Below are 24158 nucleotides of genomic sequence, written 5' to 3'. Positions count from 1 at the left end.
GCGGCTGCTGTGGCGGGAAAACCAGACATTTCTGCCTCTTGGCTTTCGGGCTGCCTCCAGCCCACGCGGGCTCGTATCGTCGCTGCGGAATCCGCCTCGAGCCCTCCTAGTACAGGAACAGGGGCTCCAGGTCGCAGTCACTGGAAGCCGCCGAGAGGGCGGGGAGGAGGGATTCCCTGGAGCTCCCCAGGGCGCCCCACGAGCCCCTTCTTCTCTCGCCGTCTCCCCACCTCCAGGTGCAGGGACCGAGCTTCCCCAAGTGAAGCTGAATTTTATTTGGTGAAAATTCTGGAATTGGAATTTGTTGCTCTTGTGTGTTTGTGTTAAATGCCTTGATGGCTAGGTGTGTGCGCACTCTCATTTATAGAATTTATGGGCAGCCAGCGCTGCTGGGAAAGGTTTGGGGGACAAGCAGGAGAGGGCCCTGAACGCTCACTCCAGGCCCAGGACTGGCCCCCAAGGCACGGCTGGAGCAGAGCCTGGTGGAAGCTGTAACGGCTTCAACTCGAGGCCTCTCTCTTAGGAGCCCTCATTTTCACTCTTCTCAGCCACGCCCTTGGTTCAGGTCCGTGCTGGCCCTTGGGGTCCTAAACCGACCCCCCACAAAAGACCAAGAAGCAATGGAATTGAATCAGCGCAGAGCAGGGCTCCCCCAGGGCGGGTTCCCGACCCACATGGTGCAGCCAGGCCTGAGGCCTGGGGCAGTCGATTCGGAAACCCTGGGGTCGAGGCCCTCCAGACTGGACTCAGGCCGCAGGAAAGAGCATAAGCCCAGCCTTTCACATAGTGTGGCCTGTCCTCAAACCTCTCCCCTCCCCCACTACAGCCCACCCTCCCTAATCACGCCCCTTCATCTTGGTTCTTTTGAAGGGGTGGGTGTGGGAGGCCTCCGCCCATGACAGGAGTGTGCGGAAGCTAACCTGGAGCTGGGAAGTCGGAGAAGACACCTGGGGTTCCACCTAGATAAACGTGGAAAAGACAGCTCTAGTGAGGGCCCAGCAAACCTGAGATCAGGGAGGCAGACCAAGGATGGAGCACGGGCGCCAGAGCCTAAAATCTGGGCTCTCACCTCCCGCCTAGGGAGGACTTGTGGCCCCTGGAAAGTCTAAGTGAGCAGGCCTCGGACCCCCCGGAGGGTTAGGGAGAGAATCCGTGGTCCCCCTCCAGTGTCCGCCACTGAAACCCTGAGTTCGTTGAAACAATCCAGCCTACATCAGGGGAGTCTTAAAGCCAGTGGCTTTTGGTTCCCCAGGACCCTGCTCAACTCCCATGACATCAGACCACCACTTAGGGCGTCTTGATGCCCAGGCTAGGAGGATCTCGGTTGCACCAGCTTCCCCAACTGCCTTCCAGGTTTTGTCCTGTCCGACTTTCAGCAAGCAGCTTAGCTCAGCCTCGGCTCTGCCTTCCAGGAAGGAGGGGCACCAGCAGCCTCGGCTGACCCGGGTGCCCCTATGGGCCACCGAGTGGGGGCTTGCTGGTCCTTGCCTTCTCTGCCTGGGGTGGGTGGGAGGTAGGTGCCTCCGCTTCCCGGGGTTTCTCCCTGGCACACTTTGCCTGCTTAGGATCCTTCCTCGTCCACATCACAGATGGAAAAGCGGAGGCCAATGGGCTCAGGTTCGCTAGCAACCGGCCGCCAGCCCTGGTTTCCCGCTCTGGCCCGGGTGCCCTCCTACACCCGCGCCCGCGTGCTCTGTGCAGGGCGCTGGCGGGGAGGAGTGTTCCTAGAGGCCGCGAGGGGAAGCGGGTGGCAAGGCCCGGCCTTGCGCTTCTTACGCTCCCTCTGCTCAGTTCACTCTCGTGGTCTCTGTTGCAGTCTGGCCTGCGGTTCCCTGACTCCCCTATCGCCACTCCGAGAAACAGCGGGCGCGGGTTTTCTAGGGCAGACTACCCGGGTCAGGTCGTGAGGTCACGTGCTCGCGGGGCTCCTCCGGGCGCGCGGTTTCCAGATCCGCCGACAGAGGGCGCTGGGGCCGAAGAGGAGCGCGTTCCGGGGCCTGGGAGGAGCGCGTTCGGGGCCCAGGGAGGAGCGCTTTCGGGGGCCTGGGAGGAACGCGTTCGGGGGCCGGGGAGGAGCGCTTTCGAGGGCAGGGAAGGAGCGCGTTCGGAGGCTTGGAAGGAACGCGTTCGGGGGCCGGGGAGGAGCGCGTTCGGGCGCCTCTTCCGGATCCTGAGCGCCACGCTGTGGGGCTCGGTGGTTCAGAGCCACACCTGACACCCTCACGTCCCAAACTCACACGGTCTCACCGACAAAGCCACGGGAAGGAGCGCGCAGCTGAAGGTGGGTGAGGGGGGTGGGACGGTGGAGCCACTTGCAGCGGGACCTGCGAGGACGTGGGTACCGGCCTCCCCGGTGGACCCTCTAGTTTGTAACCGTTCGAACACTGTAGGGATTCACCGTGCGCACCGTGGAGGCGTGGACATCCACCCGAGTGTGCAGAGGCAGCGGAGGGGCACAAGAGATAGTCCCCAAGACCGGCTCCTACCCATTTCTGAGCTGGAGTTTTCTAGAACATGTCCAAACATCCTCTTTAATAGCAGGAAACTGAGGCCCAAGGTCCTGCAGCACTTAGAAATAGGGCGGACTTCCCTGGCGCTGGGTAAGGGCAGCCCCTGCGTTGCCCTCTGAGCCTGAGTTTTCTCCGTTGTGAAACATTGCGGTTGTGCTAGGTAGTCTGGAGGTATGTCTGAAGGGGTGTGCAGGGGTCTGCCCGTGTGTGCTGATGCCTGGGAGGCAGCCTATGGCCATCTGAGAAGGGCTATGTCTCCAGGCAAGGGTGCCTGCAGTGTGTATTCACCCTTGAAGGAGTAGATGTGTCTGTACATTATGTACAGATGCATTTGTGCCTATCAAAGTGTGTGTATGTGAAGGGACGTGTTGTGAGGAGGTGTATGTAGAAGAGTGGAGGGATATCTGTGTCTGCGAATTGTGTACATGTGCATCAAGGAGTAATTGTGAATTGTAAATAATTGTACCCTGGGAAGGGGCCTGGCACTCCCCATCCACTAGAACCCCACCACCTGCCTTTACTGCTCGTCGCATGTGCCCTGGAGCCCATTCTCATTCTGGGCCCCACAGAAGGGAGCAAGGGGGTGAGAGGGCTGAGGGACACAGGCTCTGGGGTGTGGCTCTGCCCCAGTGCCCAGCAGGCTCTAAGGGGCTGCGATTAGGCAAAGCTTCTCCCTGGCTGCAGAGGGAGAGAGAGAGAGAGGGAGGGAGGGAGAGAACGAGGGAGGAAGGAGGATTACGGCAAATTCATTTCTATTTTCCAGCCCACTAAGCCTGCAGTGTGTCCCTGGTGTTAGCATGAGAATGGGCCAGGGCTCTGTGAACACCCCCGCCCCCGCCCTGCTGACCCCTCTCCCCCCTGACGTGAATAGTGGGACTCACAGCCTCCCCAGCCTCTCCAACTAGTGCCTGCAAAGCCACGACTCCTAATCAGGGTAATTTAATATATTTTAAGCCCCCGGCGGCTTTATTTTCCCTCCTTTTCGAGTTTGTTTTAGGCATTCACAGCTCTCACCCCGTCATTAGACGGCCTTATTTGACGGATGGAAGGAGCTGCTATGAGACCACAGCCCTTTGTGTCCCCCACATAAGCTGGGCTTCCCTGTAATTAGAATGGTATTCCCAGCCATTGAGGCTTTTCATGAGGCAGAACAAAAACTCCCCGAGATGAATATCCCCCAACTCCCAGCCCCCTGGCCAGGAAAGGGGCTGTGAGTTAAAGGGACTCCTTGGGGAAGGCAGTCTGGAGCAAGGACAGCCAGGGTCCTACCAGGGCGAGGAATTTAGAGGCCATGGGAAGTGGGCACCAGACAAAGGCTGGTGGCTGGTCAAGGTTGCCGGTAAACACTAGTCACTTATACATACTCCACCCACCAGCCAGCCTCAGGATGTGCTGAGCTCATCAGAGGACCTTCATATGTCCATGGGGTCCTGGGGTATGGAACTGGGCTGGAGTATGCATGTAAAACACAAACACACACAGTCACACAGGTCACTCCCAGGCAGGCTTGGGATTACATTGTGAACACGCATATATTGTACACACATACATGTACACATGCATGCTTAGCCACAAGATTACAATGTCACTAAACCAGGTCGGGAAATACTTGTAAATATACACACATCACACACACGCGTTACCCAGACAGAACCAGACTGCAGTTTGTCTTTATATCTATGCACACACACACATGCACACACACACAGCCACTCAGATGGATTGCTTGTGAACACACACACACTCTTGTATACTCATATACATACATACACCCTTAGGGCCATCCAGACCCCAGTTTTTCTGGGGGCGTTCACCAGCTTGTGCAGACTGTGGCACACCACCCCTCCTCCCCAGGATATAGACTTGCTCCTGACTACACTCCTAGGTCCATGCTTAGCCTGTGTGCAAGTAGTTTAACAGGCACACACATGCATGGACACATGCCCATCCTCTGGCTCACACTGACATATGAAAACTCAGGAAAATGCTATAGAACCAACATGACATTACAGTGTTTCCGTATTTTCTGGCCAGCCTCTCCCAGATGCTCATTACCAGACATGCAGGGGAATTTTGAGGATAAGTCCCCACTCAGCTACACACTGTGCTCTGAACTCAGCCCCCAAGTGGGCTGAGTTCTCTGGGGCTCAGGTGGATCTCCTGAGCCCCAGAGACCCCAAAGGGGTCTCCCCCTTTGGGAAGAGAAGATCTCCCTTTTCTAGATTGGACCAGGCTCCAAGGACAGAAGGCAGGTGTCTGGCCATCTGGTACAATCTGTAGCTTTTTTCAGGATTCAGGAAAGGCTAAGAAGGTGATAACTAGCTCTGGGAGTCTGCAGAAGGAAGAACTCAACCTGCTAATGGACGCACAGGGACGCAGTTTCATGAAGTAGTGAGTGCCTCATCTCTGCGAGGATTAAAATAGGGCAGCATGATCACCAGGGATAATTCATTTATTTAGTTCAGCTCCTGCTCTCTATCAGACCCTGTGCCCAGTGCTTGGAGTACAGTGGGGAGTAATATACAAGCCTGTCTTCAAAGGATCTTAGAGTCTTAAATGGGAAAGCTAGACACACACAATTAATAGATAGGCCTAGGGCAGGTGACAGGGATGACGCTGGGGCAGAGAGGAAAGTGATGAAATGGGTCTCTAGTTTTCACAATGGAATGTTAATATCAGGGAATGAAGTAGATCGTTTAACATCCTGTGCCCAAGGCACAGTTGTGACACCTTGGAAGTTTTGTTTTGTTTTGTTTTTTTGAGACAGAATCTTGCTCTGTTGCCCAGGCTGGAGTGCAGTGGCATGATCTTGGCGCATTGCAACTTCTGCCTTCCAGTTTCAAGCAATTCTTTTGCCTTAGCCTCCCAAGTAGCTGGGATTACAGGTGTGTACCACCATGCCTGACTAATTTTTGTATTTTTTAGTAGAGATGGGGTTTTGCCATGTTGGCCAGGCGTGAACTCCTGACCTCAAGTGATCTGCCTGCCTCAGCCCCTCGAAGTGCTGAGATTACAGGCATGAGCCACTGCATCCAGCCCTGCACCTTGCAAGTCTTTGTATTGGGTAAATAGTGCATTAGCTGGTCTCCAAGGCCTCTCTCCACTCTAAAATTCTTGTACTCCTGGTCTAGGTCCATGGCTTTCTCACTGTGGCAAGGTGGGTGGTCTCTCCCTAACTCACTATGCACGGTGTACTTTTACCATGGCACTTATCACCTGCCCCAAAGCTGTGCCCAGGCTCTTAGTGAGGGCAGCAGCTGAACGCATTCCAGGTCTCCAGGAACAAAGGAGAGGCTCATAAAGAGTGATTAATTCAGTTTGCTGGGGTGGGGTGAGGGGAGTGTCCAAAAGACATAGGTCAGACTCCTTCATGGCTCCTGACTTCTTAGGAGGGAAGGACAGTCCACTGAGTCTTATGGAGCCTTGTTCTTCTGGAAGGAAGTACAGCTTTGAAGGGATGGGGTGCGGACCTCAGGATGGTGGTTGTTTGCCTACTTTTTTTTTCCACCTTACATCCTATTCAATATGTGGGGCAACCATCTTACTCTTGTATCCGCTGGTGGACCATGCAAAGGCCTACCCAGAAAATGACCAGAAAACCTCAACATCTGTCTCTAGATAAAACCTATGTCTGTTTCTCTTCGTAGGAAACATTTTACAGGGTGAATTAGAGAACAAGGGGTGCTTTGAAGCCACTTCTGATGCCTTTTTTTTTTTTTTTTAACCCTAGTGTTCCATGGTGTAATGTAGTGGTTAGGAGCCTGGGATCCAAAGACATCCCAGTTCAAAGCCTGTTCCCCGCTTTGAGAGAGCTTGGCCACGTCTCCCTGGGCCTAGGTGTCTACAGCTGCAAAGTGGGAGTAATAATAGTACCACCCTGCTAGGGTTGTTGTGAGGATCAGACGAGCTGATGCATGTAAAAGAGCCCAGGAACGCCTTGCTTGCATTAAGTACTGTGTTCGCTGTGGTGATTAGTATTAGAGTGAGTGCTCAGTAAATATTTGTTGGGTAAATGTGTGCATTTTTCATTTTGTTTACATTCAGGATAAAGTTGTGGGAAATAAGATCTTCCTGGTAGTCTCTGCCGGGTAACTGGAGGGAGGCGGAGATGGGGCGGGGGTGGGCGGAGGGTCTCCCTCCGGTAGTTAAAAAAAAAATTAACATTCGGAAAGGATGGGGCCTAGGGTCGCTACTGCGGTCTCCAGCAGGGGGAGCCCAGGCGGCCCCCACTTGCCGGCTCCAGACCGCGAGGCTGGAGGGAATTAGCCTTGATCGAGCATCTACTGTGTGCAGTGCGCCCGCCAGGCGCTGGGGGGCGCCGCGACGGCAGGGTGACCAGGGAGTGGGGGACGCGGAGGGCGTCGGGAGGTGCTTTTGAACCAGTGCAGACCTACAGGGCTGGTCTCCGGAGCGCCAGCGTCCCTTGGCTGCAGCGGGGCACGGATTTGGGTCCCGGCCAGGCCAGGCCTGGGAAGCGCAGGGCTGAGGGCAGTGCCCCGACCGTGATCCCGGGTTGGTGCGGGCCTGCGCTGCAGGAGGCGACCGGGAACTCGGCTTCCCGGCTGCACCGGCTCTGAGCAGGCGCCCAGCACAACCCACTCGGCGAAGTTAGGCTGCGGGCGGGGACACTCCGAGCTGCGCGGGGGTACCAGGGGCCTCCTCATGGCGGTTTGGGGATGGAATCAGACACCCTTCGTCCTATCCCTGCGGCTGGACCCGGGAAGAGGTAAAGCCCGGAGACCCCACCTTGGCACGGGGCAGGGGTGCCACGTGGGATCTGCCTTGACCGGGACATTCTTCATTCTGCTTCTGGCAGCGCCAGGTTTTCTCGTCCACTCCCTGCGGTGGCTGGTAGGCTCCTGGAGGGAGAGCTGATGTTGGGGGCCCTGGTACGTGTTTATGTATACATGCATGCATCTATGTATGCATGGAGGAGTTTCCACAGGTATTTTCAAATGTCAGGGCTCCCAACAGTTGCGGCTAATTAGAAAAAGTAGTTGCACTTCGGTTCAAAAGACGCCAGAATCAGAAAGATACTGAGAAGCCAATGATTGGAGACGTTTTCCCTTTGCCCCAGAGCAGACGGGTTTGGCCCTGTAGGTGAGGGCGAGATCCAGAGAGGGTGGGGCTGGGTAGGCATGCGCTCGGCTCCTTGCTGGCCCAAGGGGTCCCGGTACAATGGCTGAACCAGCGAGTCCATGGCGGGAGGCGGGAGGCGGGGGCGGGTCCCGCCGGCCCTGCCCATTCGTGGCCGCCGGCTTTTGGCCCAGAAGGCTTAGGAGCTGCCCTCCCAGACGCCCTGCTCCGAGAGAAGTTGGGTTGGAGTTGCAGAGCTCCACATTTGCAGCTGTGTGAAGTAGGACACATCTTTCAACCTCTTTGAACCTTTGGAGCCAAAATACCAGCAAGCGTCTTCAGGGAGACCTAAACTTCTGTGGACGTCTGTCAAGACCGAGTGATGAATGCCTTCCCTTATTTTTGTCTCATTTAATTAATCCTCACCTGAGGAGTCTTTCTCCGTTTTACAGTTGGGGTAGTGGAGGTCTTGATGAAAGGAGTGGATCCCCTTATTCCTGGGGCAGAGGACTGGAAGCCTCCTGTTGTTCCTCAAGCCCCTTTTGAAGTTCCTAAAATGGAACTTCCTCCCAGGAAGGAGGAGAGGCCAGCAGGGTAATTCTGGCCGAGGGCAGAGTCTCCTTTACCTGGCGTCTTGGTCTGAGGGAGAGGAGAGGCACGGAGGGGAATTGTGGCTGACAGCGGAGATCTCCTTCACCTGGGGTCTTGGTCTGAGGAGCTGAAGTGGGAACCTCCCAGGCCTCACTTTTTGGGTGGCAGAATATTTGCTCAGTCCCCACTGGAGATTGCAGGGTATAGAAAGGTACCGGGACATGGGCTGGTTGGGGAAGAGGAAGTCTCCCTTAATTCTATGAAGTATTCTCAGCTATCCCTTTTCCAGGAAGGGCACACATATTTTATCAGCAGAGGGCCACTTATGGGGCACTGATCAGAGGGTTTGTTTCAGTAACTCCTGACAGCAGCTCTGTGAGAGGAACTACTTCCCCCATTTCACAGGTGCAGAATCGAAGGCCAGGAGCAGTGACCTGAAAAGTGATTTACTCCAGGTCACATAATGAGGGAGGAAAAAGAGAAGGCAATTGGATTTGATTCTAGGTCCAGTCTGGCCTTGCCTTCACACCAAAAAGCCTAGTCCTGGCATCCCCCCACTTCCATATCTGCCTTATGATGCTCCTTAGAGCAGGGTGGTTCTGATGTTGGAGTCTGGCCAATTTAAGGGACATTTCCAGGACAAAGCTCACCTAACGATCAAGCCCCCAGCTAGTGCAGGGAGACTAGGTGGGCACAAGGTGCCCATGTGGACCTGGGCATGTTAGGAAGGCTAAGATTGGAGTCGCTGCTGAGTTTACCACTGTGGAACAGATGGCCATGACAGGGTGGGCTCCACTGTGGATTTGGGGTATCCCTAAGGTCAAGGTATCTTTGCTGCTCCCTTTGCCCTCTCATGGGAAGCTGAGAAAAAGCTCCTGTTCTGGGGTTCTGAAACCCAAAGGTCATTTCTGAGTGAGAAAGCTGACCTCCCTCCCATTTTCCCTGACCCTCCTGACAGCACCTTCAGGAGCCAGAATCAGCACAGTGAGGCTTCGCCAGGCTGCAGATCCCAAGGGTCATCCCCCAGCTCCTGGAAGGGGAATCCTGACAAGCTCCAGATAAAAATATCAATCCAGTTCAAAAGTGATCAGGGGAAACTAGATCCAGTTAGGGAGGACAGAGCCAGGAGGGCCGGGAGTAGAGGATGGGCCTCTCACTACCCCATCCTAGAGAAACTCTGCCATTGGAGGGAGAAAATCTACACTGGAATGATTCAGCTGTCCGACTCTCAGAGAAGCAGCTTAGTTCTTTGGAGCTTTATCAGCAGAGACACAACAGAGTAGCGCAGGCTACCAGGAGCTGTGCAGAAACTCCCCTTCCGCCAAACCTACTGCACACTCGGCCTCTTTTTTAATTTTCCAAAGTCAGGGAAATAAACTGCTGTGTCTGTGACAGATGCTATTTTTTCAGAGGCCTTGCTTTAGGCCTCCCCCCACCCCACTGGTGACCCCTAAAATCCATAAAGGTCTGTCTTGGCGGTGTAGACAAGACAATGCCCTTTCAGAAAAAGGGCATTCCCCTCTTTCTCCTAGCCGCCAGCCTCTGAGGGGCCGCTGGACCCCAAGACTCTGCCAGGACTGGTCTCAGTGCAGAGGGGCTGGGCTCGGGCTCCGGCTCTGAGGTGAGATGGGAGCTGTCCGCCCAGTGGTGCTGAAACTCGGCCTGCCTCTCTTGGGGTCACCGACAGAAGCTCACTTGTTCAGGCACATCCTGGGTCAGCCTTTCCGCCTCTGAGACGGGCTCCTCCCATCTCAGGTGAGAGATTCCGCCTGGAAGGGAAGTAGTCCACGCCATCATCATTCCCCAAAACTTTAACAGCCACCTAAGTGGATTCACCGCTTCCCGTTTGCCTCCTCAGTCCATTCTCGACTCAGTACCCAGAGCGGTCTTTTCAAGAGGCTACTCTGATCCTATGTAAAATACTCATATGGTTTTCCATATTATTCAGAATAAAACTTAAACGTTTTTGCTAGAGCTAAGAGACCCCTCCCCCTCAATTATCTGGCCCCTGTTTGCTTCTTCGACCTTAATCGCCTGTCAGGATGGCAGTAATGGGTTAGGACTGGATTAATTCTGAAATGTTTTGAAGATAGAACTGCTTACATTTGCTGAGACCTTGGAGGGGTGTGTGGGAGAGAAATAGTGGAGTCAAAGATGACCCTGGGGGTTTGTGCTTGAGCTCCTGGAAGGATGGTGTTTCTGTTTCCTAAATTGGGAAGGCTGAAGGAGGAGCAGAGTTTTGTGAATGGGGCTCTGAGGCTGTTTCTGGACATGTTAAGTTTGAGAGACCTAGTCAAGGGGAATAGTCTAGTAGGCAACTGGACATGTAAACGTGGCCTTCAGAGGAGAGGTTCTGGCTGCAGATATTAAGCCGGGAGTGGTCAGCTTATGGATCTTGTCTAAAACCATGCAACAAGATGAGATCCCTAGAGACTAAAAGTGCAAGGAGGAAACGTGTTTCAGAGTCTGAACACTGGAGCACTTTGATTTTAGAGGAAGAAATGGAAGAAAATCAGTAAAGGAGACTGGGAGGGTGAGTCTTGGAAGAAGAGAACAAAAAAAGTGATGTCCCTGAGGCTGGGGGTTGGGGACAGTGGAGATGTCTTAAGAACAAAGGAGCAGTTGACTGAGTGTGGTGGCTCACGCCTGTAATCCCAGCACTTTGGGAGGCTGAGATGGGCAGATCATCTGAGGTTGGGAGTTTGAGACCAGCCTGACCAACATGGAGAAACCCCCATCTCTACTAAAAATACAAAATTAGCGAGCTGTGGTGGCACATGCCTGTAATCCTAGCTACTCGGGAGGCTGAGGCCGGAGAAACACTTGAACCCGGGAGGCGGAGTTTGCAGTGAGCAGAGATTGTGCCATTACACTCCGGCCTGGGCAACAAGAGCAAAACTCTGTCTCAGAAAAAACAAACAAAAGAAAAAAAGGAGAGATCAAAAATATCCAATATGCTGACAGGCCAAGAAAGATGAGGATTTACACTTGACCTTTGGATATGGCCTCACAGAGGTCCTTTCTGAGAAGTGGAGGTAGGGAGGGGATATTAGAGGGAGGACTAAAAGACTGAGAGGAAATGATACCCAGGCAGGCTGAGGAAGAGAAAAATTGTTTGGGAGCTAGTGGGGAGGCCACAGGGAAGGAATCCCAAGAGGTGGTGAAGCACTAAACAGTTTCAGCCAGGTAAGTGACCTGTTGACGGACCAGGTCCTCCACCTTCCACATGCTTCAAAAGTTCAGTTTAGAACCAATCTGGATGCTCAGGATACACATGTTTAGGAGAGTTTTTCTTTTCTACTTTATTTCAGCTCAAAATCCCTCCTGGTGAAATGGTTTGACATTTACCCTTCTGGGATCAGAGCTACGTAGCCCCTTGTCTTGGCCAGGATGACACATGACCTGTATGAGAAACACCACGGCACATGAGCAAGTTCAATGAAGGGGTGCAATCAGAGCGTGCTTGTGCGGCTTATGTGCAGGGCACACACCCTCCAGGGCCTCCTCCCTTGCCTGGCCTGGCCTCAGGAACACCCCCAGAAACCTCTTCTCACACCATTTTGCAAGTTCGGAAGAACACTGCCCCCAAACTCAGCCTGGCTCTGCTTGACTGGTTGGTTATGCAGATGGTGGCCGGCTTTCCTCTCAGGGGCCCTGGCTCAGTGACAGTGCCATGTTCCCCAACAGCCAGTGTGGACCTCTGTGGTCCTTGCACCACCCTGCAGCACAGAGCAGCCTTTCTCACTTTGTGCCCACCTTTGGAACAATGGTGCTAGTTCGCCATTCAGTGGGGGAGCGGGATGCCCTCATCTCATGCACCAAGGGCAGAGACAAGGACAAACCTTGCATTCTCAGGACTTCTGGGACCACAGAAGGGAAGGTGGTCAAGCGCAGGAGATGGATTCTCATGGGTTCCTTCTCGTGGATGCCTTTCTGTCTGGGGGCCCCTCAGAGGCTGCACTGCACTCGCTCCCAATGTCACCAGGGAACTGCAGGGCTGGGCTAGGTGAAACTCCCAGGCCCTGTAGCCTTGAGGGGAGTGGGCTGAGGGGGTTAGGAGAGTTGTTGGGGAGGTAGGGGTGTCCTGGGACTGCAAGGATGCTACTGAGAGAGTGAGGCTTCTGAGTGACCCCTGCTGCTCCAGTTCCTGCACAAACCACACCTCCCTGTGTGATACCCCTAGGACTGCCCCTGGTCCCCTAAAACATTTATATGTGAGCCACAGCCTGGCAACAAAAGTGTGATGTGTGAGCACCAATGGGGGACCTGGAGTCCCTACTCAGCCACAATGTGCCTTGGGCAAGTTACTGCCTGAGTCTGGGTCTCAAGTTTCCTCATTTGTCAAATGGAGGGGCAAGAACAAATTGGAATCCAAGATCCTTTCCCGTCTCAAAAGTCCTATTAGCCCGTTTGCTTCCTCTAGTACAAGTAAGGCTGGCACATCCACCGTGCAGGTATTTCTTTAGCTCTGAGCAGCAGAATGCCTCCTCCTTCCCCAGTCCTGGTCTGAATGCTCACCCTTTCCTGTCCATCCTCGCCAACCCTTTCTCCCTGTCCCTGGAAAGGCTCTACAGAGGAAGTGGTGTTCTAATTAAATGGAGAAGAGATAAGATGGCATTCCCAGCATAGGCTGGGTATATAGTTATGGAAGCCTGTCTGATTCAGAAACTGGCCAGTGGCTTGGAGTGGCTGGAATGAAGGGTGAGGGGGAAGGGTGCAGGGGCTCGAGCCTGCAGAGCCTTATGATTCGTGCTCATAAACTTGGAGCTCATGCTGAAGGCAATGGGGAGCCATGAAGCAGGTCAAGGTGGTCAGAAGTTGCAATTTAGAAATGTCACTCTGAGGTGGTGTAGAGAAGTGCTTTAAGGTTTGGAGGAAGCCTGTGGATTGTCTCCTGTCCTATGGATGCCCAAGATGAGGACTGCTCTTCCAAACTCTCATGGATCTGGGTGTGGACATGTAACTAAGTCCTGGTCAATTGACTATAAGCAGAAATATCTTGTGTACCTTCCAGGGGGTGTTCCTGGAGGGAGGGGAAGTGCCCAGCATCTTTCTTCTTTCTGGATGGAATGTGACTCAGTGGTGGGCACCTGGGCTTCCTAATCTAGCCTGATTAGGTTGATATAGGTATGTTCAGCAGGCAAGGCCAGCACAAGTGACTACGTGTTGGGTCCACAGCTGCACCATGCCACCCAGTGTATTCTCCTACAGATGCCCGAGCCTACTGCCCAGCTTTCCTTTTTTCTTTTTCTTTTTTTTGAGATGGAGTCTTACTTTGTCGCCAGGCTGGAGTGCAGTGGTGCGATCTCTGCTCACTGCAACCTCCACCTCCCTAGTTCAAGTGATTCCCTTGCCTCAGCCTCCCGAGTAGCGGGGACTAGAGGTGCTCACCACCATGCCCAACTAACTTTTTGTATTTTAGTAGAGATGGGGTTTCATCATGTTAGTTAAAATGGTCTCGATCTCCTGACCACAGATGATCTGCCCACCTCGGCCTCCCAAGGTGCTGGGATTACAGGGATGAGTCTCCAAACCCAGCCACCCATGTATCTAAAACTGGCAGCAACTGTGCCAGCTCTACTACTCTCTTTTCCTCACGTTCCTGACTCTTAGCTGTCTCCTAGAGGAGTTCTTTCTCGGGGGCATCTCCACATTTGGACAGCAGGGATTGTTTATATCCACCTAGTGAAAGTAATAACAGCTGATATTCACTGAATATTACTGTGAGCAGATACTGTGCTCAGAACTACACATGGGCGATGACATTTATTCTCTCTCTCTCTTTCTTTGAGACAGGGTCTTGCTCTGTCACCCAGACTGGAGGGCAGTTGTGCAATCATGGTTCGTTGCAGGCTCAGGTGATTTACCACCTCAGTCCCCTTAGTAGCTGGGACTACAGCCACGCACCACCATGCCCAGCCCATATATATATATATATATATATATATATATATATATTTGCAGAGATGGGGTCTTAGCATGTTGCCCAGGCTGGTCTGGAGCTCCTAGGCTCAAGTGATCCACCTTTGTTGGCCTCCCAAAGTGCTGGGATTACAGGTGTGAGCCACCACACCTGGCCTCATTTATTGTCTCTTAACCTCCCTGCCTTCTTTCTTCTCAAGCTACACCAGGGCGTGAATGCAACAGGAAGGTTCTGGTGGAGATGGGGAGTCATTACTGATGAGGCTATTCAGGACCCTGACCCACCCTCAGCCTACTTTAATGCTCCTCCCTGTTCCAGTTGAGGAGCCAGGCTCAGCCTTGTGAAGTAAGTAGCCCGACAACATACAGCTGGAAAGTAGTGCGTATAGAAGCAACTCCAGGTCTTTATTGTGCTGAAGAAGACGCAGGAGACCCTGTGAGCTTCATCTCCGGCAGAGGACCACCATGGTGACTCTGGAGCCAGACGCTCTGGCTTTAAGTCCCAGCTCTGCCACTGACTAACTGAGTCTCTCTGTGCCCCAGTTTTCTCATCTGAAAGAAATGGATAATGATACTGCATCCTCCATAGGATTACTGTGAAGATTAAATGAGATAATATAGAAAAAGCGCTTAGCATGACACTAGCATTGTTACTACTTTTATTATTATGACCAGCGTCTAAGTCCTTCCCAGGCATGGCTCGGGAGAACCAGCAGGTAGAGAGGAAAGCCAGAGCTGAGAATTTTCTGTCCCATCGCTCTTGCCAGAAGAGAGAGGACAGAGGACAGAGGAGGGGCCGCGTGACTGCCTGGGCTAGTGAGCAATTTGCTGAAGGAGCTCATTTGGTGACTCTGACTGAGTTAATTAAAGATGGCCACCAGGGGTCATTGCCATGGTGACAATTAGGCTGGGAAGGAGCCTCATTAAGGTGCGGTTTTAACAAGGCCAGTCGTTTTTAACCTGACATCTACGTGAAAGAGGGATTTTTCAAGTTGCCTCCCTTCCTTCCTTTGCTGAATTTCAGATCCATTTCTAGAGACTTCCTGCTGAAGAACAAGACAGAGGAGAATTCCTGGGTTGAGTCCCTCTGAAAAATCAACAGGGCAACAGGTTTCTTTTCTGTGGTTTTACCCTGGCATCTGAAAGGAGGCCTGGTTGGCAGAGGCTTGGAGAGCAAGGGGAGGGTGGAGGTGATGAGGTCAGAGGAGGTGAGGAAGGGATTCATGTTGATTTGTATTCAGCATGGAACTGGAGGCCTTTTCTGGAATTAGAAAGGTTGCTTCTGCCACCCGGTCACTTCCCAAACTGAGGTGGCAGGGACGGTGTGAATGATGGGTCGGGGGGCAGTGTCAAGCCTTTTTTTCCCAAGCTGAAAGGAGAAAGGCAGGAGGCTCAAGCCCTGTCTTAATTCAGACAACTTTAAAAAGTATGTATTTTTCTTATTTCCATAACAGTACACTTATTGAGAAAAATTAGTAATTTCACAAAAGCACAAAAAGAATATCCCCTGCAGTGCGTTCATAAGATGGAATGACTGGATGCATTTTCTTTGTGACAAGCAGCTGAGCACGGCCAACCAGGAGCTGGACTGGGGAAGGAAGGGGATAGGGATGGGACACGTGTTTTTTCATTTATATTCTCGTCTGCTGTTTGAATCTTTATCAGGAGAGTGTAAAATAAGATCAAGTTAAAATAGCATAGACTACAACATTTTTCTTTTTTTTTTCCCATCCTGGCTGGCATGAAGTGGTGTTATCTCAGCTCACTGCAACCTCCGCCTCCTGGGTTCAAGCGATCCTCCCGCCTCAATCTCCCGAGTAGCTGGGACTACAGGCACACACCACTGTGCTCAGGTAATTTTTGTATTTTTAGTAGAGATGGGCTTTTGCTATGTTGGCCAGGCTTGCCTCCAACTCCTGGCTTTAAGCAATCCACCTGCCTTGGCATCTTAAAGTGCTGGGATTACAGGTGTGAGCCACTGCACCAGGTCCTGACTTTTTTTTTTTTTTTAAGCACATTGTAAAGCATTCAAACTAAACAAAGGGTAGACAAGGTGAGTTTCCTAGCTGGGTCCCACAGTCCCTTGGGGTGAGTTCCCCACCTCAGAGGCAGTCATTAATGTAAGGTTTATTCTCTGTAAGGTTTATTGCCGAGTTTAAAATGAAGAAACCAAGGCCTGCATGAGAACAATTAGACGCCAATTTATTCGGCTCCCTAGTGAGGTTCTATGGTCCAGGGAAAGGGGGCCAGAGAAGTCACACCTGTCTTCTCTCAGGCATGGGGCTATATAGGGAGGGAAGGCACTCTGATTGGCTGTGGGGAACAGCACGTGGACGTGGCAAGCTGCTATAGGTAGGTAGGCGGGATTTCTGGTGAGCGGGCTGGATGGGGCAATGGGCTATTGGGTGGGTTTTGGCGGGGCTTCTTTTAAATTTTGGTGGGGTTTTCCAATGGCTGGCTAGGTGTCGAGTGCAGAGTTTAGTGTGGAGTGCAGATCCTGGTGCTGAGTGCAGAGGGGATTTCCAACGGCTGGCTAGGTGCCGAGTGCAGAGTTTAATGTGGAGTGCAGATCCTGGTGCTGAGTGCAGAGGGGATTTCCAACGGCTGGCTAGGTGCCGAGTGCAGAGTTTAGTGTGGAGTGCGGATCCTGGTGCTGAGTGCAGAGGGGATTTCCAACGGCTGGCTAGGTGCCGAGTGCAGAGTTTAGTGTGGAGTGCAGATCCTGGTGCTGAGTGCAGAGAGGGGGGGTTTCCAATGGCTGGCTAGGTGCTGAGTGCAGAGTTTAGTGTTGAGAGCAGAGGTGGGAGTGGTGAAGCTAGATGCTGAGTGCAGATTCTGGTGAAGTAATTTCAGGCGTGGAGAGGGATGGGCGTGTCCGAGCTCCCAGTGAGGCAACCGGCCTTACAATTAATATTGGTTTATTTTGTGACTGTCTAGAGATATTCCGCATGTGTCCAAGCACACTGTGCAGCAAAGTTAGTATACTCTTCACCCTATTGTGCAGCTTGCCCCCGCTTTTGTTTATAAGTTGTTCTGAAACTCCTGGGCTCAAGATATTTTTTTTTTTCTTTTTTGGGATGGAGTCTCACTCTGTCGCCCAGGCTGCAGTGCAGTGGTGCTATCTCAGCTCACTGCAACCTCTGCCTAATCGGGCTCAAGCAATTCTCCTGCCTCAGCGTCCCAAGTAGCTGGGATTACAGGTATCCACCACTACGTCCGGCTAATTTTTTTGTATTTTTAGTAGAGACAGGGTTTCACCACCTAGGCCAGGCTGGTCTTGAACTTCTGACCTTGTGATCCACCCGCCTCGGCCTCTCAAAGGGCTGGAATTACAGTCATGAGCCACCGCGCCCAGCCGCCAAGGGGTGTTTTTGCCTCAGTCTCCTGAGTAACTGGGGCTACAGGTGCATGCCACTACACCTGGCTAACTTTTTAAGAAATTCTTTTGGCCAGGCGCCGTGGCTCATGCCTATAATTCCAGTACATTGGGAGGCTGAGGTGGGCAGATCACAAGGTCAGGAGTTCAAGACCAGCCTAGCCAACATGGTGAAACCCCATCTCCACTAACAATACAAAAAATTAGCCAGGTATGGGTATGCTTGTAACCCCAGCTACTCGGGAGGCTGAGGCAGGAGAATTGCTTGAACGCGGGAGGCAGAAGTTACAATGAGCCGAGGTTATGCCACTGCACTCCAACCTGGGTGACAGACAGAGAGAGAGTCTGTCTCAAAAAAAAAAAGAGAGAAAAGAAAAGAAAATTCTTTGAAGGGGGTAGTGGGGTGAGGTCTTGCTATTTTGCCCAGGCTGCTCTTGAACTCCTAGCCTCAAGCGATTCTCCTACCTCAGCCTCTGGAGTAGCTGGGATTACAGATGCAAGCTATTGTGGCTGGCTTGCATCTTGTTTCTTTGGTTTTTTTTTTACCTTCACATTCTATTTTAGGGTTGGTCCCATAACAGCTTGTACAAAGCTATCTCCTTTTTTAACACATGGCAGGCTGCTGCAGGTGGGAGTCTTTGGGTATGAACAAGAGGTGGTCCGGGATTTTAAGGGGTTCACAGGAATGTACATCCTTTCACGCTCAGCATTTGGCACAGCAGTCAGCACACAGAAGCACTTGGTAAATGTTTATGGCCGAATGAGTAAACAGCAAATAAAGAGGGAGGAGCTGGAGAAGTAAATAGAGGCTAGACTGTGTTTTGTTTTGCTTTGTTGGCTCTGTTGCCCAGGCTGGAGTGCAATGGCACCATCTCAGCTTACTGCAACCTCTGCCTCCTGGGTTCAAGTCATTCTCCTGCCTCAGGCTCCCAAGTAACTAGGATTACAGGCATGACCCACCATGCCCAGCTAATTTTTTGTATCTTTAGTAGATACAGGGTTTTTCTATGTTGGCCAGGCTGGTCCTGAACTCCTGATCTCAAGTGGTTCGCCCACCTTGGCCTCTCAAGGTGCTAGGATTACAGGCATGAGCCACCATGCCCGGCCGTGTGAATGGTTTTTGATAGCCATGCTGAAGGTTTGCATTTCCTCTGGTCAGGGATGAAGTCCCCTGAAGGCCCTCACATGGGGGCTAGCACAGTCAGACCTGCCGTCACGGAAATTTCCTCTGGAAGCTGAGGTAGAATTGGGGTGATCACACAGATGACAGAAAATCAGGTGTAGGAGGCTGTCCTCACGTGCAGTGTCCCCCCTTTGCTGGCCCTCCTGGCAGGAGGAGTATGCACCCCCCCCCTCCCTGGGGAAGGCAGGCATGGCCGTGTGACTTGCTTTGACCAACAAAACATGTGGGGAAGAGGTATGTGACATTTTTCTGCAGAAGCCCTAAGGGACGTAAGTTTGGGGTTTGCTGGGCTCTCGTTCTGTTCCCAGCAGTGGTAGGAACAGTCTGGTAGCTCAGTCGGCAACTCCCTGCAGCTTGCATCCTGGAGTGGCTTTGATGAGCAGAGGCTTCTTGCCCATCTTCATTTGGCATGTAAATAGGAGCGGAAATGAAACATAGCTGCTTTAAGTCACTGAGGTTTGGGGGGTTGCTGTCTCTGTGCCATCACATAGCTAACCCTGACTGATACACAGTGAGCCAGATTCTGCCAGGCCGGGATTCTGCCAGGCCTGGCTTTTCTGTGGCTTGGGTCCACTCTTGGTTGACGCAGGGGATACTCAGCCTCAAGCTCCCATGGAGACCTAGATTCATAGCCTTTCTGCCCCACCCACTTTGGGCCCCATGAACATTTCTCAGAGGCGGAGAGAAACCTACAGCAGGAAGAAGACCACAGCTGCTACTGTCCCCTCTGAGATCTGGTTTCCCGTAGCCTTTAAAGGGCCAGAAACATGAATGGCCATGTTGGCATCACCATGAGAGGAAGCTTTCTCCGTGCTCACCAGGATCCCTTTTTCTGAAAAGGAAACTGAGGCAGTAGTGCCATTTAACTGGAACCGTTCATGCCATTGTACCCAACAGTTGGTTGCCACTGTTTTCCCCATAAGATTTACCTCACAGGGCTGGAGCTGCAGAGGCAGGGCATCCTCAGATGCCATACCATCAGGGTTCGGTGACATCAAAATGGTCCTGGTCCTCCATCTCTGCTCTCCACACTGGCTTCATCCTCAGGATCCTCACCCTCATGAACACAAGGTAGCTGCCAATAGCCATCAGACGTTGTGGCTGCCTCCTTGTTCATGTCAAACAGTGAAGATGCCCAAAATTACTCCACCCAATCAACGAACCCAAGTCATCCCCAGAGGCGCTCCATTGGCCCTCTGGCTTGGACCAGCTGTTCTCAATCCCATCAGGCTCAGGGCTCACTTCTCATAACAAATATTACTATCCCAATGAAATCTGTAGAAGTAGGACCTACTTACACGTGTAATTGCAAAAATAGCAATACAATGCCCTAACTCTAAAAGAAAAACAAAAGGAAATGTATAATGTAATAAAATATATTTCAAGATACATGCTAAGGCATAAGTATTCTAGAGAACAGGCCCAGTGCAGTGGCTCACCCCTGTAATCCCAGCACTTGGGAGGCCAAGGCAGGTGGATCAGGAGGTCAGGAGTTCAAGACAAGCCTGGCCGACACGGTGAAACCCCGTCTTTACTAAAAATACAAAAATTACCTGGGCATGGTGGTAGGCGCCTGTAATCCCAGCTACTCATGAGGCTGAGGCAGGAGAATCACTTGAGCCCGGGAGGCAGAGGTTGCAACGAGCTGAGATCATGCCACTACACTCCAGCCTGGGCGACGAGTCTCTATCTTAAAAAAAAAAAAAAAAAAAAAAGTAGTATTCTAGAGAACATAATGAAACAATCAGATGTTTTCACCTGTGCCTGAAATCTCCATGAATTCGGGAGGAAGAGATACAGCAAATACAAGTGGGTTGTTTTGGTGACCAAAGTGCTGCTGGTATTACTGCTAACATGACTGTGTTGAGATGCCTACTCTTGGGAAGATATCAAGGAAAGAGCACAGGCCTCCTCAGTTGCACTGTAGCAGTTTGCTGCAGTGTGTTTTCAATATGTATGAAAGTCTTGCAAAAAAATCTTTCTGGTAATGTGTGAGATTAGATTCTAGGCTCAGATTTTTCACCTACATTTCTGTCCAGTGGGACATTTGAAAGTCATGTGGGATTCAGGCCAAAGTTTTGCTATGTGCAACTGTCAGGAATTCTAACCTCGATTCCTGCTCACCAAATATCCACAGTGCCCCCATCATTACCAGTTATGTCCTGCAAGCATGCCCGATGCTGCTCTTGAAAACCTCGGGTCTGGTCCAATCACAAATTCTTTGCTAGGCCTGGGATTCTATTAAGAGGGAGGAGGAGGGAGGAGGAGGGAGTGGAGGTAGGGAGGTTGCCAAGTGTCCACACCAGGCCTCAACTCAAGCTCACCTATTTCTCATGGGATTCATGGTTCACTCCTAGAGTCTCTTCCTGGGACTGAAACATCTTAGAAGACTCACAGAGAGACTCTCAGAAGGAATTTTGATTAGGTGTGTGTGTGTGTGTGTTTCTGTTGAGCTGACTGGCATAGGGAATATTCATGCCTCTTAGAAAGAGTAGACAGAGATGGTTCAGTTCTGGTTCTGGGCCCACCAGGAGAGACTAAGCTTCCGCCTCTCAAATTTCCCCAGGACACTCACCCCCAGACATATCCAGCTCTTCCTACAAAGCTCCTTTCCTGCTGTTACCTCATTGGACCCTTGCCTCCTGTTGGGTTACTCATAATTTTTTTATTAACTTTTAGGAACTCTTTACATATTATAGATGTCGTTCCTCTTTTCCTTATGTTGCAGACATCTTCCATCAGTCACTTTTCATTTACCTGCATATGAGGTATTTTTTGCTTCACGTCAGTTTTAAATTTGTATGTAATCAAGGCTGGAAATCCAGATCCCTTTGCATGCACCAGGATTGTGAGGCAGGGTGAGCTGGTGATAAGGCCTGCTGTGGTGAGGGAATTGTGACACAGGAAGGTCAGCTCACAGGCTTGTGCCTTGAGACTTAGCAAATGTTCACCAGCCTGAACAAGCCCTCCCCTCCCCTCCTCTCCCCAGGAGCCACAGCCATTTGCATGGCCTGGGACGTGGAGTTTCTCCTAAATCCCGTGAAATAACCCTCTGGAATCATGAATAGCTGGCAGTGCTGTCTGAGGAAGGCCAAGAGGTCCCAGAAGGTCCTCTCTTGGCTTCAGGAATGGGGTGTGCAGGGCATCGATGTGACCCAGGAGAGGCCACCAAGATCTGGGAGCCAGAGTGGCCAGGATGAGTCTCAGTGCTGCAACTAACCGGCTGTGTGGCCTTGGGGCAGTCCCTGCCCTTCTCTGATCTCAGCCTCCTTTTCTGTCCAGGGAGTGGGCCTGACCACTGTGGTGTAGGTTCCAGTCACTGATGCTAACCCACCACGTTGCTCCACACACATCCTTGAAAGAGCCCCGCTGCTGGGGGCTGCCCTCAACCTGGCCTGCTCAGACTCCTCACTTGGGGCAGGAGGGGGCTTTGGTATGAGGATGTCTGGGAGTATCCAAGCCCCAGAAATAACTTGTTCCTGGTATGCGTTGTGACTTCTGAGCCTCCCTGGTGCCTGGCTTCAGCCCTGGAAGTACAGAAAGCAGGCAGGTCCTGGGGAGCCTCCACTGGGCGTCCCTGCCTGCAACATAGCAAACCTATTACAACGCACTCACATTCTGCTCTATGAATTTTGTGACAATTGGCTGGTTGGCATGAATTCCATTCTGTAGACATCTAATTAAACGTTTGTTCATTTGGATTTTGTAGTTTCCTTGTAAAAATCTGGAAGCATACTTTTGTTTTTCAACACCTTAAATTTTTGTAGCCCCAGAAAAATCCATAAGCCAAGCCCTATGCCTGTCTCCACTGATGGAGAGCCCAGCGCTGCACCCACACCCCACCTCCCCACCTGCCAGGTCCCCTCCAACTCCTCCCCAGGACCGATGCCCAGCTCTGAAGTTCTCCCTGCTGTCTCTTCAGCTCATCCTACACAACACAGTTGGAATGATCTTACTTGTTTTGATTATAAAGACTTTACAAATGTTAATTTAATAGTTTTTGTTTCATTTATTTTTCATGAAGGTGATTCATTCCCATGGCTCAAAATGAACAGAATGCACACAGTGCAAGTTTCCTCATCTCTGTGCCCAGCCACGAGTCTCACTCCCTGAGGACAGTAATATCCCCATTTAAAAATATCTTCCAGATATATCCCATGAACACTTACAATGCATTGTCTTTATTTTGCACCCTTCCTTTGGTTTTTTTGTTTGTTTGTTTATTTTGAGATGAAGTCTTGCTCTGTCACCCAGGCCGGAATGCAGTAGCACCATCTCTGCTCGCTGCAACCTCCGCCTCCCAGGTTCAACCGATTCTCCTGCCTCAGCCTCCTGAGTAGCTGGAATTACAGGTGCCCGCCACCACGCCTGGCTAATTTTTTTTGTATTTTTAGTAGAGATGGGGTTTCACCATATTGGCCAGGCTGGTCTTGAACTCCTGATCTTGCTCCTGATTCGCCTGCCTCGGCCTCCTAAAGTGCTGGGATTACAGGCGTGAGCTCCCTTGTCCAGCCTCCTTCGTCCTTTAAAAACACAAATGACAGCACACGGAGCGCCTTTCTGAGCATTCATCTGCCCAGACCTTTGTTCGGGTCCCTGATGGCCTCGTGGGAAAGCTCGAACTGGGGCTAAAGGCCCTCGGTGACCCGCCGCTTCTGAGCGCCCTTCCAGGACCTCGCTCACCACCAGGCTGTGCACACCCGAATCTCCCTGTAAGCCCCCTGCCTGGCTGTGCGGTGCTCAGGGACAGAGGCTGTACCTCACTTGTCTAGAGTCCCCAAGGCCTGGCACCCAGGGCGCTCCGCATGTCGCCGAGCGGATTCGGAAGCGTCCGGAGGCAGCGATCGCTTTTCCACAGCGACACCTCGTGGTGGATCTTGGAAGTGCAGCAGAAAAGAGCCAGGGCACGGAGCAGGAGCAGCGACAGAGGCGGGTCTTTCTGGCTGGGGACCTTCGCTGGGGCCTGAATCCTCTTCTCTTTTCTTTCCTGCAGTCCATTCTAGACCCCACCTTGTCTGCCGGCGCCCAACCTGGGGCCCAGACTCCCATCACTGGGTCTGCTGTTGGCTGGAGAGACCCACCCACTCGTGATCAGCAGACGTGGGCACAGAAGAAAGTGCACGTGCATGTGTGTGGTGCGTGTGTGTGTGTGGGTGGGTGTCTACGCACACGTATCTAAGGGGGTACCCAGCATATACCCTGAGCAGATTTTCAACACCACCCCTCTTCTATAAGACAAAAATTATTGGCAGTAACAATCATGCAATGAATAACAATAAATGGCAGGCAGCCAAAATTTTCTTTTATTGAATTTTTTATATGAACTCATGCCATTTCAAATACAAATAAAGAAATAATCACTATAGTACAAAAAAGGAAAAAAATTCATCTTTTTTGCACCCTTTATTTTGTACCCTTCTCTCGGTTTTTTGTTTGTTTGTTTTGAGACGGGCTGGAATGCAGTGGCACCATCTCAGCTCACTGCAACCTTCGCCTCCCA

The 24158-nt window shown here is 51.9% G+C and overlaps 1 protein-coding gene and 1 long non-coding RNA gene across 2 annotated transcripts in view; both read left to right on the top strand.

Annotated features, from left to right (window-relative positions):
• LOC116540411 (proline-rich proteoglycan 2-like) overlaps window positions 1–24158 on the top strand; it is a 53307-nt gene that overhangs the window by 10156 nt on the left and 18993 nt on the right. The window lies entirely within an intron of this gene.
• On the top strand, window positions 1840–23957 carry LOC116540413. The gene is made up of 2 exons (XR_004264429.1): window positions 1840–2281; window positions 23662–23957. It is a non-coding gene; the product is annotated as an uncharacterized LOC116540413 (long non-coding RNA).

Source organism: Sapajus apella, unplaced genomic scaffold (assembly GCF_009761245.1).
Source record: "Sapajus apella isolate SASKATOON/1434 unplaced genomic scaffold, GSC_monkey_1.0 scaffold139, whole genome shotgun sequence".
NCBI lineage: Eukaryota > Metazoa > Chordata > Mammalia > Primates > Cebidae > Sapajus > Sapajus apella.
The sequence above is the reverse complement of the archived record's forward strand: the minus strand, read 5'-3'. Positions and strand labels throughout refer to the sequence as shown.